The 13,348-nt window shown below is 43.2% G+C and overlaps 1 protein-coding gene across 2 annotated transcripts in view; it reads left to right on the plus strand.

Moving 5' to 3' along the window:
* SEMA5B (semaphorin 5B) overlaps window positions 1-13,348 on the plus strand; it is a 1,093,184-nt gene that overhangs the window by 612,458 nt on the left and 467,378 nt on the right. The window lies entirely within an intron of this gene.

A 13,348-nucleotide genomic window follows, 5' to 3' on the forward strand; every position in this document is an offset into this window, starting at 1 on the left:
TCCAGGCATATGTCTAAGTCATGTACATGCCACACCTCTCTTGTTAACACCACTAACCCATGCTTCCTGAGCCGCACATGAGGAGAACGTTTTAATTAATGGACCAAACCGCCTTTGTAAGTTTGTGTCAATTTTAGTAACGCAAAGTTGGGGATGGTCCTGAATCAGCGGAAAATACCAATAAATGACTTCTCATGGTCATGGTGTCTCTCTACGGTGCATAGCATGTAGGATTGATGAGACCATCAAGATGGCCACCCATGATCTCCATGAAATCTGCAATATCTGTCATTGGTGGACAGTCTCACGCGAAAGATATTTTCAGTGCTAAAAAAGTGGTCATAACAAACACTTACTCTGAAGTTACATTTTCTCATAAATGTCCATATTTATATTATGAAACCTCATTTGCACTCTTCATTGGATTTTCTGTATGAAATAGAAGCTATTAATAAGATAATGCCATTGAGCAATTGCTGCTTTATTTTAACTTGTGAAATTAAATGATATTTTAGGACCCAACTGCTTCAATTACTAACCCTGCGATAGCATCATTATATAGCACCTATTAGTAGGTCTCTGTTTGTGTGCAACATGTCTTCGCTGAAATAATCTTCACTGCCAGGAATCGCAACTATCGGTACATTGTGAGAAATATGATCACATAATTCATTGTGTCCTCCACTCTCATATGTCTGTCCAAGGTAGGTTGTTTGCAAAACCTCTGGGTATGTGTGTGTGTTATAAATACGCAACTAAGACAAAAAATAAAAAAATAAACAATTATGCAACTAAAAAATAAAATAAAAATAAATTTCCTGTAACAGTGCCTCGAAGCCAACGGGCTGTGTGAGCACTTTAAAAATGCAAATAAATAAAATCAAATCAATAAATAAATAAATAAAATAAACATTTACATGGTGAAATGTGTCTGTTCTTCACACACAAACATCAACTGCAGAAGAGTGTCAGGAACACAGGTTATTTCACAGAAAACACAAGTCATTTCTCTGTTCTTCTTCTTCCATTGATGTCCATTGGGAGATGGAATTTCTGGCCATGATTGGTCATCTTGGTTCCATATCATCACCTGGTAGTTGACTCTCTCTTTGTTGAAGATACAAAAGCACTTCTTGTAGTGTCCCATTTTCACAGCTTGTATGTTTCTTAAACATTATAGTCCAGGGCCACTCTGAAAGTTTAGCTATAATGGTTCTGGGCTGATGGGCTTCTCAAATGAATGTGTCCAGTTTATCCTGTACCCGGTCAGGAGGTTTTTCTTGTGTTCCTATTGAATTTAGTGACAAAAGATTGTCTTCAGTCACGTCAGTGAATGCTTTCCAGTATGAAATGTTACCTTTCCTTGACAAAGTAAGTACCTGTGTGATCAGATCCAGGCAAGGTCAGGGATGAAGGCAATGCAGAAGCCTTTAAGGGTCCCAGTAACAGGTCTAGCTCTGCAGTTCAAACCATGTGTTTTGAAATAGGCACAAAGTAAGCCTCAGGGTTTTTTGTGTTTTCCTCTACCTACGGACTACTAAGTGTAAGCGATATTCAATCAACACTACAGCTAAGTCAATGCCTAGTCTGGGATGCTGAGGAAAACCCTTATTGATGTATTTTTATATCCAGTTCAGTATTCTGGATGACAACCCTTGTATAACACCCCCCTCTTAGAATCCCCCTGACCCCACTGAGCCAAGAAGTAGGTTTGTTTTGCAAATTAAAAGGTTTATTTGAAAATGTAAACAATATATATATGTATATATATGTATATATCACACTTCTATAAATAAATTGATAATGGATATTACACTTGTGAATATGAGCAGTAGTCAGCAAGAGGTAACTTATTGATAGGAACAGAAGAATAAGGTGGGAAAGAATGCTTTACATGGTTCAAGGAAACGCAAGGTGGAATAAAATGCAGTACAGAAATAACTTGTTATGATTTTAGCAAAAGGTAATATGATCACTTTTTCTTTTGACGATTCACTCCCCCCCTATGCAATACAAGAAACGAAACAAGTATAGGGAGTAGGAAGTCTAGGTTCGTTGTAAAGCCCAGATTCTAAGCTTTCAGATGAAAGTTAAACCACGTTCCTAGCCCAAACGGTTCCAGAGATCCGGACGATTTAATAAAGGTAGATTTTCGGATTTAAAGTAAAACTCAAAATGACAGGTGACAGCTCGCAGCTTTAAAAATGACAGATGACAGTTGTGCAGCTTTAAAAATGACAGATGACACGATTTCTAGGAGGCTGTTCTGCTTAGGTTAAAATAGTTTGGATTAGATTATTTTAACTAAGAGATTGGTTCTGCACAGTTCTGCTAGGTACTCACAATATCAATTTGAAATAGGCCTCATCACGGTCTGGTCAGGTTGGACGGGACTTCCGGCGGGTGGTTCTGAAGTCCCGGCTATCTGGGTCAGCTCTGCTCTCTGGGTCTGTCAAGCACCGGATCTGCTCACAACGGTCTGGTTTGTGGTTCTCTCTGGTTCTGGATACAGCACTGCTTTCTGGATACTGCTACAGGTTCTTGCAAAAATTCTAGGCAAAAATTCAAACAGCTCGCCCGGCTGTTGAATAGTTTGGTTAGTTTTTAGGCCTGCTGAAGAGGATTCAGCTGGTGGATTCAGGCCTCTCTGCTACAAATTCTGGAGTTAATTTCTGCTACAGGTTCTGGAGATTGATGGATTTGAAGTCTGGATCTCTGGATGTGAAGTCGTCGGTCAGCATGCTCCGCAGCAAATGGAATTGAATGTCCCTACCTGTTCCAGCAGTCTCTTTTTATGTGTTTTAAAAAGTGGGTGGAGAGGCTAGCATCCCTAAGCCTGCCCCTCTCTTGATTTGATAGGTCAATAGATTCTTTGGTCCCTGATTTGGGAAGGGATAGTGTGTCAGAGTGATGTCATTTTTATGACCTGCAGAAATGACACTCCCCTGGTCAATGTGCACACACATCTATTCCTGATCCAAATACATATTTCCCAGGTACACAGTTGTTTGACATCACATAAACACATCATATATTACTAAAGATAGCCCCTGTCCCGACTCTGGCGTTTCTAGGAGCTTGCATTCAAAAATGGCAACTTATTTTCGATTTTAGTGGGTTTTGCAACATTGGTTTTTCATCAAAAATTATACAAAGGTGCATTTCCCTTCCACATATATCCCAGTAACTTTCCATGTTTCTAGCTTAAACACATTGTCTACAATAATCATAATTAGCTGGGTTTTGCCCCAAAACATGGTACAAATTGGAGTTTGGACTCAAATCGTGAGGGCATTTTTCAAACTAAGACTCTCAAAGTTGTACATTCCTGTCATTTGGTTACAATAAATTATCACTGTTTCTATAAAATATATATTTGTTGCAATTCAACTCCCCCAAAGTGGTTGGGTCCGCCTCCAGGAGTCTGGGTGGGTCAGTGGTCACATGTCTCTCCTTGCTGGCAGAGGGCTGTTGAGAGGAAACACTCAAAATTAACATACCCCATTCAACAGAAAGAGCCTTTTGTGTGGGCTCCAGCAGGCTGCCTGGAAGTCTCTCCTCAATCAATCAACAGGGTCATGTGATATCCTGCCTCCTGGGGTGGGAATCTCTGAGGTGTTAAGGTTTCCCAGCCTCTTGGCCTCTGGGAACAGCAGGTGGCTAAGGTTTCCAATTAACTAACAAGCTTTGAAGTCCCTGCCCCTCTTGCAACTCCTAAATACAGTTTCCCTGTCAGAGTTTAGACCGCTAGCGCCACCTTGGGGAATTTGTCGGTACTGGATCCATTTTTGAGTTGTCTTGAATTACTGCATTTCAATAGAGTGGTCTTTTGCCTGATAGTATAGGACCTTAACATTGTTTAACATTGTTTTGATGGCATCCTCACAGTAGAGTGGTGATGTGGAACCCCCCACAAGAAGGTTGTAATTTGGAGTGGTCTCGTGCCAACTGCGCAGTTCTCCTATTCTGGCGTGAATGTAGGCGGCGATAGCTCATCCCCACATCCACCCAGTCTATTGATTTAGTTTGTTCTGGGATAGAATAATGGGCGGCGACAGCTCATCCCCACATATACCCAGTCTATTGATTCAACATGGGTCAAAACCCTTGACAAAAGACAGTCCAAACAACAATGTGAGATGGCCAATTTTACATTCCAGATAACCACAGGGCATTATGTTGGTCATTTTGAAATGATTTTGCATGTTTGAGCTGGGTTAGCCATTCATTCATGGTCAATGTGTAAAGTTAGCTTCTTCGTATAGCGCCTGGAGACCAGGGAAATGGCTGCAGTGCACGGTACAATTCAAAATAACATAATATAGTAGCATAGCTATGTTTCTGCTGTCCTTGAATTTGTAGTGAGTTGGCACAGTTCCATGGGTCCTCTTTTGTCTTGTTATACTCTTGATTGAGTTTTCGCTGTATGTGTCGGCATTGCTAAGGACCCGGGGGGGGAGCTGAGGGGGCTATAGCCCCGGGTCATTTGGTTCTAGCCCCAGATAGAAGCTCAGGGGCTGCAACCAAAAGGCTAGCTAGCCCGGAGTCCCGACATTCCCGACATTAATGTAGCCCCAGATCTTTTCCAGTCCTAGCAACACCCCACACAAAGTGCATTTTATTATATTCCCAGCATTTCTTTAGAATATTTTTGGGTTACTGCTTCAGCAAATCTTGGCATGTATGACTGACTAATCTAAAGCATGTACTTCTGCCATGCCAAGAACAAATGCAACAGATAAGAACCTTTCATCTGGAGGATCAGAAATTGCTGTTTTTGAAGTTGCTTGTTTTCTTTTTGTGCCGCTGCTTAGCGGTGGTGCTGGTCGTGGGACTGACGTCAAGATTTGCATCATTTTTCTTTTTGCTGGCAAAGATGCATATTTCCATCATAAGTAAACAGTGATCTTGGTGCTGTAAGTGATTTCAATCCGGCACACACCCAAGTCAACGCCTAGCGTGTAATGCACGACTGATCTCCTTATTTATTTTTGTCTAAAAGTTCTTTTATTCTGTATGATGTACCACTCACATCACGCCCCTCTCCTGGAACCCCCCCCCCGGTCACACTGAACCCGGAATCAGGCTGGTTTGCAAAGTTAAAATATTTATTTATGTATTCACAATTTAATCACACTATGTTTTAATGGGTACACCATAATCAACAATGGGGTGATGTAACAGTGAATAATCTCTTTAATAAACCAGGAGCAATAATGAGCAAAACAATTCAGCACAGAAATAATACTTTTGTGTGTGTGTTCAGATCAAATAGCACTTGTGGTTAAGGGTTCCCCCTGCAAACCCCTCAACCCCCCAATAGGCAATGTAAAGAGATAGGAGGAGAGAGCAGGTATTCAGGAATGGCAGAATTCAAACAAAATGACAATCCCACTTTCCTCCAGCAAACACAAGAGAAAACAGAATTGACTGTCAAGCTGTCTGAATGGCTTTTAAAGTTATCTTGAAAATGGGTTGGGCAAAAACACTAAATATGGTATAAATTGCTGGAATTGTTATAATTCTTGTGGGAGCCGCTTTGGATAGTTGCACATAAACACAAGTAATGGTTTAATACCAAGAAACAATTTGAAATCTTAAAATTAAGGTTGGGAGCAATCATAAGCTGTTTTACACGTCGAAGAATTTCCCTGGGGTGTGATTTAGAGCTGTGGATGTTAGCTACAAGCAGAAGTTGATATTTTGTTTCTAGCACAAAAACTGAGGAAGTTATGGACGTTTTAGTGGGGGTTGTTTTTCGAGATAGGTGCAAGAATGGAGAAACGGGAATGTGCTTTTAAAATGACAAAAAGGATTTCTTACACTAGAGGATAACAATGAAGACACTAATACCACACAGGAACACAGCCACTTGATCAGGGTGACTGCCTGCAGTGGTCCCGCCTTCTTCAGATGAGAAAAGATCAGTGAAGAGATAGTTTTAACAAAACTAGCACAGGAGGAAGATAGAAGGGATTGGATAGAGAGTTCAGACAATTCAAAAGTACTCCTAACAATGCAGGTTCTGAATACAAGATATGATGGGTTTAAGATAGGGATTAACTAAGCAAGGTACATAGGCTAGTAACACAGTTCTATCTATAGATACTCACTAGATATGTTTCAAACGGAACCATCACGAATTCTGGTCAGGGGTTCTGGTCAGGGCAGACTGCTAGGCACATCGGATTTGAGCAGTGCCAAGGAGCTCTGGACACCGCACGGCACCGGACTGGATCTGATCGGCAATGCACTCTGGTCACAGCACGGCACAGGACTCAATTGGACCTGCCCTTTTTGGTTCTGATGATGATTATTTCAGCAGGCAAAAAGTACAGCGCAGCCCGGCTGTATTTTAGTTCCCCTTAGGTTGGTGGGGTTGGTTCTGGTTCTGGAAATTGAGGCCTAGCTGAAAGTGGTTCAGCTATGCAATGGGTCCTGCTTTGCCAAGTTTCTGGAGTCTGGAGCAAGGAAGATGGAAAGTTCAGCAGCAGGGTGCTCCGCCAGCATTCGGATAGTGGGTGAATCTGTCTGTTTTTATGGCCTCTGCTGTCTCTATTTATGCTATGATACAGGGGGTGTGTGTGCTGGTCTAGCCTAAGCTTGTACCTTTGACGGGGATTGGTCAGAATCTCCTCTCTGCCTTGATAGGAGGAGACAAACAGGGTGTCACCTTTATGGCGTGGGATTATGAGGCTTAGAGTCCACCCCTAGCCTTTTGAACACAAAATCTGCTTTTGACACAATACATATTTACACCTGTGCAATCTCTATACCAACCACATATACAGATTACATATTTTGTACAACAGCTACTCCTCCAAACCCCATAGCTGTGGGATCTTGTGTCTGCTTTTCCCAGAATTTCACCCTTTTCATCAGGAACACAATGTCCCATTTATCAGAAAATGTCTACAAGTGTGCACGTATCATGTGGGTATAAGTGTATAAAGTTTCATACTTCTAGCAAAAATACATTTGGTGTAAAATCACATTTTCTGCCATTTCCCTCCACAATATGTCACACGATCTTGCCGCCTCTTGAAATGTGCAGCCAAAATTTAGATTTACAATTCTGTTACTTTTGTGTTTTTGGCAATTTTAAGTGGCAAGCTATATGTATTTAAACAAAATGTTCTTTGTGAATGTTGAGGCACAGATGGTTGTTTGTCTCCGCCTCCTTCTGTCTCCCTGCAGTTCAGATTCAGTATCCTCCCCGCTCTCTTGGCAGAGGCCATTTTACGACGGTCCTCACACCTAGCCTTTCCTGCTTTGCAGCTGTTCATTGTTTCCTTCCCCACTGCAGACCAGGTTCTTGCCACACCTTATAATTATCACCTAGGTGTGATTTCCTGGTGGAGGGAGCTGGAGGGGGAGGCCTTGCCACTGCGAGGAAAGCTGTTATTCCGGTTTGGTGGCTTTAGCCAGCTTTGTTTTAATTGTCAATTCTGTTGAATTTTCCCTTAGCATACAACAAACTTGTGCGATCAAATCACAGCTAAATACTTCTTCAAGATTTTAAAGCATGGAATTAAAACAATTACAAGATGGGTTACTCTCAATGACAGGCCTCTTAGCTTGCAAACATTTGATTTTAGTTTATACATGTTTAAAGTTTTAATCCTGCAGGCCCCTGACAGCTGTCATTCAGGCGGCCGAGCGTACTGCGGCCAGATTTTGACAGATCCACTTTTGCTGTGGAAATCCCTTGATGCTTTCAGCTTTTCAGGACATTGTATGTTCACAATGGTTTCTTGCACTAAGTCAGTGGTGTTCAAACTTGTTTGGCCTGGGCCCCCCTCTGAGTAAAATTTGGGTAGGCTGCACCCCCCCAAATGTGCCAGGTGAACTTTTGCGCACCGTCACCGCACCCTACTCTGAGTACAGACCCTGGCCTCTCCCCACCCTGCTCCCACCACTATCCCAGTGCTCCCGCCCATCCCGCTCCCCCCACAGTCCCATAACACAATCATACACGCATCCATACACATATTTAAATAAAAAATAAATCACCATAAACGTACCTTCTGCAGCGGCCTGGGCGTGGTTGCTAAAATGCACCGCTCCAGTTTGCTCTGCCCATATGTGCGAGGAGGCGCAGGAGCACCCTCTCGCACATACATACATGCAGTGCACCAGCCAACATTTCCAATGAGCTATGCAAGGCTGATGAAGCAAAACGCCCCCAGCGTTGCATGGCTCAGTGATCATGTGCGGCTGGGGAACTGAACTGTCAAAGGCAAACAGTTTTTCCCTTTGACAGTTCAGCCAGCCCAGGAGCACTCCCTCAGCTGGAAAAAGCAGCTGAGGGAGTGCTCAGTGTTTCACTGGGCTGGCTCCTCGGCTGTTCTATAATGGGTGAGGGGGCCAGTGGGTGGACGCCCCCTCAACCATTATGGATGAGCCGCCATGCTTGAACTGGCCTATAGGGCAATAGGGCGATGACCTACCAGAAATGCAAAATGTTAGTGTAGGCCAATCAAAATGGGCCATTTTTCTTGGCCAATGTGAACCAATTTGAGGAGTTTACTTCACTATGCAGCTAGTAGTTTTGACCATTATCGCTGAATAAACATTCTTTAAATATCACAATTTTTTTACATTTGAACAAAAAAAAAACCCTTGGATACTATTCAAACAGTCAGTGACTAAAGGACTGAATATCCATTTGCAACTGCTAGCCACTTTTTCATTGGTGCCTAAGGCCGTTTTATGGTCCAGTCTGAACATGTGAGCTGCTCGTGCCCCTTTCCTCCAATCCATATCACTCTGGGCTCTCGCGCCCCCCCTGGGATGCGGCCGCACCCCCTGGGGGGGCACGCCCCACAATTTGAAGACCTCTGCACTAAGTGAATTGTAACACCCAGCAAGAATTTTGGATGTTTGAGGGTGTTTTGTACCGACATTCTGTAGTTTCAGCAACAAAGAAAAAAAAAGGATTTAAAGCAAGATTTTGGGGTTTCAGTTAGAAAAGCACTGCTTTTCCTTCTGTACTCCATCTTCACATGTTGTAGAGCCCAGTGACATGTTTCAGGAGTGAGATCTCTGTTCCACCCCTGACAACATGCATGGCAGATTGGGCAGTCATCTTTTTGTGTTTAGCAAAGCGCGATTTTCAGAGGTTTTGCGCACATGGGTTTTGCGGCCATTTGGATGTTTCTGGCACCATCAGAACACAGTGATGCCGCATGGCAGAGCAAAAGTGGGTTAAGACATCCCACAGTGCAGCAGATAATTCACAAAGCCCTAACTTGGTGCCTGTCTTTTACAAACAAAGTCATAATATCATGTTGTATATAACATTTCAGCATATATTGCTCATGCTTCTAAACGTTCTGATGGCTGTAATTATTAACAAAATGTAATGGTCCTCAATTGATCAACCTTGGCTGAGTCTGTTGGGATTTGAACTTGCTTCATGCAGGTGCGTCCAAGGTTAGGGAGTGTTTGTGTGTGAGCTGTCCTCTAAAGGCCCCTTAAGAACTTAACAGTAGTTACTTGGAACAGTCGTGAGCCGGCCTCTGGAGCTTCCATCATCACTGTAGGCTGTATGTCTGTAATTCCCATTCTGTGAATTATTTATTTACATATTTTTTCGTGCATGTCTATACTGCGTATGCTAGCTTCTGGGCACAAATATTAAAAGGCATACATAGCTAAGAAGTTAACAGGCTAGTTGATCACATGGATCAGCCGCATCATGGTGTGAATGGAATATACACACACACAGCACTACAGATCAGGTGTGCATCCGCCACTTTTACTCCCTACAAATAGGCAAATACTCCCCAAAAATAAACATACAGAGTAAAAATACTCTCAACAAAAAAATAGGAAAGAGACAGGTAGGGCCATGTGCTCCTGCTTTCACCCACACAGCTCCATGGATATGTTTGGACCAGTAGTGCACATAGTAACTCAGGAAGAAACTATTTTTATCGCTGCCTGATAGAAGAAGTAAACATGTATCTTTTAATATGTATGAATAACTAGGTACAAAGGAATAATTATTACAAAAACATTTCAGTTTTTTTTATTGAGTTAAACAGTTTTACGCACTTATAAAATACTCCCATTGCGAATTGAACTTACATTTTTACTCCCTAAATAATCATTTTACTCCCACCTTTTAAAAATAGGGAGTAAAATACTCCCACTTCTTATCTGGGGCACTGCACACATCCCATACTGAGTTAAATATAGACACACACCATGCTGAGCTAAATGTAGACTCACGCCCTACTGAGTTAAATGGAGACACACACCATCCTGAGTTAAATGTAGACACAGCATCCTGAGTTAAATGTAGACACACACCATCCTGAGTTAAATATAGACACGCACCATATAGAGTTAAATGTAGACATACACCATCCTGAGCTAAATATAGACACACACCATACTGAGTTAAATTTAGACACACATCATTCGGAGTTAAATGTACACACATGCCATACTGAGTTAAATGTAGACACACACCATACTGAGTTAAATGTACAGACACACCATGCTGAGTTAAATGTACACACACGCCATACTGAGTTAAATGTAGACACACGCCATATTGAGTTAAATATAGAAGAAAAACACATTGAAAAGCAAAAAACATGATTGTAATGTACATTTTTTTAAAACCACTCAGGATGCAAACTCACAGGGGAACGGGCAAAAGTATGAAATATGTGTCATGTTCTATTTAGGTTTTGTCTCACCCCTAACGTGACTAGTACTGGTATGATCAGTGATAGGTGGCATATATTTAAAGCTACAGATCCACTTAGTAATGTGCACTTATTTGAACCCAACATTCCTCAGCTGCCATTTTAGTGGAAAGAGTCCCAGATGTGCAGGCTTCACAGAACAGTGTTTATTTTGGTCTACTTTTTCTCTTGAAGCAGGCACCTGTTTTGTGTTAAGTACTTTAATAAACATCACTTTTGCTGCTATGACCTTTATTGCTGTCCATTAGTTGAGGCATTAAGACAAGCCCCATTAGCTTTGCCAAGGCTTACTTTTGGTGATTGGAGGCAAGGGAGGAGTGCGGTGGTAAGGGAGTCACTGTCACACGCACTTTCACTTGCACTATCATGAAGGTCATGAAACTGAAAAGGGGTGCTGGGGGCGGGAAATACCACTGGTTCCCTTTGGGAATCAGGGATTCATGATCACTGGTGCAGATGACATTCACAGCCCAGTCTCACGGAGGGTTCTGCATACCTCTGAATGCCACTCTCCCTGTGCCATCTGTAAACGAAGGGCTTTAAGTGGGCAGGGACTTGCATGCCCAGGGTATCTGCACTTCTTTTATTTCAAATTCATAATACTGGCACTTCTCAGCAGGAAGCCAATACCTTTAATGGAGGAGTACCAGCACTTCTCAACCGCAAACAGGTACCCTGGGATAGTGAGTACCTGCGCTGCTGTGTTTCCATTTCAAGCACTGTGCAAATGCCAGCTTTGTATTGAGATTATGAGCCAGTTTACAAAAGTGTGTGCAGGAGCACCATTGCTGGGTGAATCGGCACGCTGCGTTTACAGCGACCCTTGCACTGGTGCTTAGTTTGAAGCAAGCCGCTCTCAGGAAGCTTAGCCTGCTCTCTTCCACCTTGAGTTGGATCCTGGTAAATGGTCTGTACAAGATTCTGGATCTGTCGATGGAACGTCATGTAGGAGAAGTGTGTGTTTCTTATTCATTTCAGATGCAGAGCAGCGTGAGTGCCTGACCCCAACCCGCATGTGCACCGGACCATCAATCGCTGTGTCGAGCTCTGCGCCCAAAGAAAAGTCCATTTTATGTCAAGACCGGAGGCTCACATTATGCTTACACTTCATTAATGCTACAAACCAGCAGCTTTCAAATCCCAAATAAAAAATGTGACATCAACCTTTAAACACCTTTTTAAACAAACATTTTGTTTTTGTTTTTTCCTTTTCAAACCAACTAGAAACTATTCCAGGAAAAAAATACCATGTCCCATCAGTCTTTTCCTGCCACGGTAATTTCTTCTCAAAACTCCAGCCAATGAGGACCCTCCATACCTTCCCATGTCACATCATGCCTGGGTGCCTTCCACTCTTTTGCTGCTTTCCAGCAGATAAGTGCACTTTATCCTAGCTCCGTAATTCCAGGCTGTTCGCTGTATTATTGTAACATAACGTGGTTGGGGGCACATAACTGCATGCTAAAAGCATATTTTCATGTATTTAATGGCATTTCAGCATGTTAAAATAATGCTACCGTTAATTTAGGGTGGTGCGCCAAGGCGTATCATGTATTCCATCTCATTCACATTGCCGGCGTAGCATCTGCATTATAACATTTGGGCGATGTCCACATTAGGCAGAGCAAGACCGTCTGACTAAGCTACAGGGAGAAGTCTCAACTGGGTCTGTGAGTAATACTGGTCACTCCTAGGCGCCAGCACGCGTCTCCCATAGGGACAGCTGTACACAATCAAGCATACCACGGTCGGCGTGCCCATGCGCTTCCTCGCAAGGACATGGCCCAGCATGCCGGCGTGATGTGTTAGAGAAAAGCACCTAGAATGTCGGCACAATCCTCACACACAAGGAGATATCTATCCCCTAACCTCGCGGAGCACCACAGCTGCCAAGAAAGCCTCCCAGGGGCCAGTTCAAGGCAATCAAGTGGCGAACAGCTCGAAAATAAGCTGCTTTTCACCACATATTGACAGTGTGCACATTGAAGGGGCATATTGATCTGAAACAGTGTCATCAGAAGGTGGAGGACACAGTGTCTGGCTGGATCATGGCAGAATCCTGGAGCAAAGGCACACAGGAGGGAGGAAGAGAGACAAGATGAGAGCGATTTGCTTTTTGAGGCCCAGGCGGAAGGAGAGGAGTTCATCTGTGAGGAAGATACAGACCTGTCCCTGAGTTTCAAAAGAGTCCTAGGGGACTCACTGGTTTAGGCAGTATCACAAGGAGTTAAACCCCTCCAGGACAGGCTTGAGTCACTGGAAGCCCTCATTGGAAACAAGAGCCAAGGAGAAAGGAGATGAGAGTCCTGGAGAAGGACCGTCCTATTTACACCCGCAATGCATGGTTGAACAGCAGGGGAGCAAGACGACCCAGAAGAGGAAGGCCTCTTCTACTACACCGGGTCAAGATATGGGGATGAGAGAACAGCCCCTAGAGGCAGCTGACACATTTCAAAAGCTGAAGGAAGCCTTCCTAATAAAATCGGCTAGGCCCAGCCTCTTACCCCCCGCCCCAGGGGTGCAAAATATAGAGGATGAGGATTCAGGCCCTACAGGCAAAGGCCTAAGAAACATATAGAGCAGGAGGAAGAGGTCTGCGATATATTCGACTCTGGCACCCAAGACCC

This window comes from Ambystoma mexicanum, chromosome 9 (assembly GCF_040938575.1).
Source record: "Ambystoma mexicanum isolate Mex_15411 chromosome 9, UKY_AmexF1_1, whole genome shotgun sequence".
NCBI lineage: Eukaryota > Metazoa > Chordata > Amphibia > Caudata > Ambystomatidae > Ambystoma > Ambystoma mexicanum.